The following is a 5,467-nucleotide window of genomic DNA, read 5'->3' as shown; positions in this document are numbered from 1 at the left end:
CCCGGGCGGAAACAATCTGCGGTGAGTAAAATAGTTCCCACTGTACACGATCTCTACGCTATCTGTAAATTCTACCATCGCTCAGTGCCTGCCTTCAGCAAATAATGTGCTTTTACAGATCTGTGAATTGAGCTCAGTCGCTCTTGCGGTGACGGTTTACAGAAAACGTCAAACATCTGATTTGCGCAAGGTTTGATTTGTAATGCACTGAAACGAAACAATTCGACAATCTATGTTGTATTAATTGTACCTTTGCTTTTTCAAAAGATTCATCCACACCGAATTATGGAAGACCAAACAACTCCTGTTCGTGAACATCACATGTTCAACATTGTCAATCTTCAGCTATATCTAGCAGGAAAGACATAAGGAGTGTCCAACAATGACAAGCTCACTGTCTGACAATGCAGGTAAATCGCTAAATTGTGCATGCTTCATTACATTTTGTGAGTCACGGTCCAAGCCTTCGTGTCTAATCATTTCAGTGCTGGATAGTTATTTACATTTATTTAACTAGGTAAGTCATTTAAGAACGCATTCTTAATTTCAACGACTGCCTAGGAACAGTGGGTTAACTGACTTGTTCAGGGGTAGAACGACAGATTTGTACCTCGTCAGCTCGGGGGATTCGATCTTGCAACTTTTCAGGATACTAGTCCAACGCTCTAACCACTGCCACCACAGTCCAACCCCACTTTTCCAGTGGAGGCTCCTCAGAGGAGGAAGAGGAGGACCATCCTCCTCAGTGAATTTCATTTAAAAAAGTAAATTGTAAAACATTTAAAAAGTTATATTTTTTAGATTAAACGATACTCAATATAATCATGTCACCAAATAATTGATTAAAACACTATTTTGCAAAGGTCTACAGTAGCCTCAACATCACTCTGTAGCGAGCACCATTGTGTAGCAAAGGACAGCTAACTTCCGTTCTCCTCTCGGTACATCGACTTCAATACAAAGCCTAGGAGGCTCATGGTTCTCACACCCCTTCCATAGACTTACATAGTGATTATGACAACTTCCGGAGGATGTCCTCCAGCCTATCAGAGCTGTTTCAGCATGAATTGACATGTTGTCCAACCAATCAAAGAATCCGAGAATTATCGGGTACTGAAAGTGTAAGCTACAGTGTATAAAATGTGGTGAGTAGTTGACTCAAAGAGAGAGAAAGACAATAGTTGAACAGTTTTGAATAAATTAATTTCTTTCTAAATGAAGGAGAAGCTAGAGAGAGATTTTGTCTCTTTTTTTTCACTTTCAGTTTCACTTTAGCCTACTGAAACAGCCTTCACAAACAGAGGGGTGCTAGCTGGCTATGACTTTCCAACACAACACTGGAACTCTTCCAAGTCAAGGTAAGCTTTTGGTATCACAAATGTATTGCCACCGGGGCCTGCCGGTGTAACTGCTTACTGACTACACTGTAACGTTACTGCATGATTGTAGTGGGTTTACTATCACATTAGTTCTATTATCTAGGCTGACTGTGACATTACTTTAGCTGATATGGTGACAACGATCTAGGCTGTGTGTAGCGGTTTGGCTTGGATTTTTTTATTTTCTTCGCCTGGTCACATACAGCTGATGTGTTGTGCATTGAAGTCCACAAGCCAAGGGAAGAGGTGAGAGGAGGAGAGCACATAGAGGTGACAAGCAGTACAAAGTGGCTGCTATGAAACTGACCTGTGTTTACGTGTGATCAGCGGTAAGGAAGACGCAAAAAATTGGACTCCAGTCACCCAAGTCATAGACTATTCTTTCTGCTACCGCACGGCAAGCGGTACCGGAGCGCCAAGTCTAGGTCCAAAAGGCTCCTTAACAGCTTCCACCCCCAAACCATAAGACTGACGAACAATTAATCAAATGGCTATTTACATTGCCCCCCCCCCCCCCCCCCCCCCCCCTCTGTTTTTACACTACTGCTACTCACTGTTTATTATCTATTTATTATATGTTATCTGTTTATTATCTAGTCACTTTAGCCCTACCGACATGTGTAAATAACCTCGATTAACCTTTACCTCTCTGCATATTGACTCGGAATCGGCACCCGCTCTATATAGCCAGTGGTGTATGGTACTTAAGTTAAAAAAATACTTTAAAGCACTACTTAAGTCGTTTTTGGGGGGTATCTGTACTTTACTATTTACAGTACCAGTTAAAAGTTTGGACAGATCTACTCATTTTTTGTTTTTTTAACATTGTAGAATAATAGTGAAGACATCAAAACTATGAAATAACACATATGGAATCATGTAGTAACCAAAACCGTGTTAAACAAATCAAAATATATTTTATAGTTGAGATTCTTCAAAGTAGCCACCCTTTGCCTTGATGACAGCTTTACACACTCTTGGCATTCTCTCAACCAGCTTCATGAGGCAGTCATCTGGTAGGCACTCCTCATTGACATAGTTGTTTCTGTTTTTTAGCTGTATAATTTATGTCCAATAGAGGGAGACAAAGTAGGCTAAACAGCTGGCTTTGACGCTCTACTCTGTCAACGCTTATGATTTGACACATTATGTTATGTATGAATTGCTCATATTTATTTGAAAGGATTCTTCTCTGTCATTGGTGTGTTGAGGTGGACAGAGAGTATTGTGTCAGAAGGCCTTGTTCTCTGCTGGGTACCCAGTACCTCAGCCTGCAGCGGAGAGGGCAGCCCTGTTTGTGGAGGTTCTGGGCAGCAGTGGAGGTTCTGGCCCGTCCTCACTCCTAGATGGGTAGGGGAGAAGGCCTGGCTACTGCAAGAGACAGGTAGAGGATGGATATCCTCCACAAATTCCCATCCCTGTCTCTTTTCAATATTTTTGTCATTTTTAATTATATGGTAAAGTTGTACAACTGAATGCCTTCAACTGAAATGTGTCTTCCGCGTTTAACCCAACCCTTCTGAATCAGAGAGGTGTGGGGGGGCTGCCTTAATCGACATCCAGGTCTTCGGCACTAGGGGAACAGTGGTTACTGGCCCAACGCTCACACCACTAGGCTACCTGCCTCACATACGGTTCACGGAAGAAAAAAAACATGAGAAAAATGATACAGCAGTAACAGAACAAAAACAGCCAATACATAACAAAATCCCTTCCATTCTCAAAGTTCATCATTAAAGCACTTAGTATTTTTTACCGTTTATTACCCAGAATTGGCTGATGAGCAACATGTCCACTAATGACAATCAAATGAAGTGGCCCTCGTCCATGGGGATTTTCGAGTGGACGACCTGATATTCCATCCTACTGAGGTAGTGTTGTGGGCCTTGCTCCATCTCACTGCTGATCTAGATCATAATGAATAAGATCACATGGGACAGGTGGGTCCTGATCGTGGATCATCTACTCTGTGACACTTTTTGAATACGGGCCATGCTTTTATTGAATATGGGGGTAGCTTGGTAGTTGGAATGAATTGGATGTGTGTTGGTGTATGCTCTCTCTCCAGGCACGTGTGGTGGCTGTGTTGGACTGGGAGCTATCCACTACGGGCCAGCCAATGGCAGACCTGCCCTACTTCCTGATGCCCAACTATTAGCCCAGTAGCCTCAGCATCCTCAAAAGCATGGGCAGCCTGAAGGGTGTGGAGGGTATGACCTCTGAGCTCTTATATCTGACACTGTTAGAAATGCTGAAGGCAGGATCAGCTTCTGATCTCTAAACCCTAAGTTAAAGGTCCCACTCCAGCTATTTTTGAACTTTTACCATTGAAAAACTGCATTCTAAGTATAAATACAGTAAAGTACACACACGCTAAGCTCACCATATGCTTCCCAGTCAGAACAGTTTGCGCATATGTTATTACTACATTTTGTGACGTTTTTGTTCATTCTGGTCTTTGGCAGTTCACACACACAAAATGTTTTCTTGAGGCAAGTCGAAGACTTCGGCCACCAAAGTCTATGTCCCCTTCGTCTGTGATTGGTCAACAGTACTACTAGTAGTAGGAGTGGGAACATTTGTTGTCATTCAGCGAGAGACGACTAGTTTTCATGCACATTTTTTTCACTTGAGAAATACTTAATCAAACATCTAAGCTATTGTAGATGTAAAATTGTGCGACTAAGACCTCCTTGTCAAAATGAATGACAGATTTCTTGATTTATCTTAATCTTAATCTTAATTCTGACTATTTTGAGGAAGTGTTTCTGCCTATGTTGTTGCTACGGTGGCTCCAAAGGGACAAACAACAGTAATATTGCCTATTTTTTTCTACTTTTTCAAGCGAAGGGCTTTTGGGAGTATGAGAGCAAAGACAGTCGCTTCGCCAAGCCGAATTCTGATAGAAGCTAACCGAACCTATGTATGCGGACGCCTTAAGTTTCCAATGTCTGCATTTCTCTCTCAATGGCCAGATGTACCCACTCCTGAGGACCTGATCTCCATCTACTGCCGCTGCCGAGGGATCCCATCCTCTCTCCCTCAGCTCAACTTCTACCTGGCCCTCCATGTCTTTAAGATGGCAGGGATTGCTCAGGTTAGTCACTCTCTTTCACACACAAACATGCACACAGGGTGCATTAAGGGGTGTGTAATTACTCCCCATAGAGCTGTGTGATAAGATGCACCTTTTCACTGACGTTAGATGGACTGGTGTAAATGAAGGAACACACAAACACACTGTAGGAGTTTCTCTATCTCCCAGCTTGTCATCTCTTTGGGGCTGTTCAGCTGAAGAGGCAGCTAATGAGCTCAAATTATTCCCAGGTCCACATTCTCATCTAATTAAATCTCATCAAGACACACACACTTTTTTATCTTGTCTGCTTTCATTATCTTTTGTCTGTACCTGAACACGGCAAACCAAAGCAGACTCCTGGGGTGTGTTCTGTAAAGAGGAGAGGCTTAAATTCAAAACTTTTTTTTCTTCATCAATCTGCATTGGCTTTCATCTATCTCTGACCCCCGGTTGAAAATAGACACCATTGGCATTTTCCCTTTTTCACACTGATGTGAAAATCAGGAGGATCATAAATTCAGGAGGATCGTAAATGGATCACAGCGGATCATAAATTGTGATTTTTCTCGCTTTATTCTGTCTGTCATTCCCACTCTATCTTTCTCTCTGATTTAGGGCGTCTATGTCCGCCACGTCCTGGGCAATGCCAGTGCTCCGAATGCTGCCCAGTTTGGCCAGAGTGTGGAGCCGTTGGCCCAGGTTGGGCTGCAGATTGCAGAAAGGTATTTTGGTTCACATGATACTAAAACTACACCTTATCATCACATTATTGTGTGTGTGTGTGTGTGTGTAGCCTCTCCAGATCTGTCCCTGCAGATGCCAGACTGTTTCTCCAGATGGCTAAAGGTCAGGCCCATGCTCCATTAGGTCACAGAGTTCATGAGACAGCACCCGCTTCCTTCTCAGCAGGTAGTGGTGTAAAGTACTTAAGTAAAAAATACTTTGAAGTACTATTTAAGTCGTTTTTTGGGGTATCTGTACTATTTCTTTACAGTTTATATTTTTGACT

Source organism: Oncorhynchus mykiss, chromosome 15, assembly GCF_013265735.2.
Source record: "Oncorhynchus mykiss isolate Arlee chromosome 15, USDA_OmykA_1.1, whole genome shotgun sequence".
NCBI classification, from domain to species: domain Eukaryota; kingdom Metazoa; phylum Chordata; class Actinopteri; order Salmoniformes; family Salmonidae; genus Oncorhynchus; species Oncorhynchus mykiss.
The sequence above is the reverse complement of the archived record's forward strand: the minus strand, read 5'-3'. Positions refer to the sequence as shown.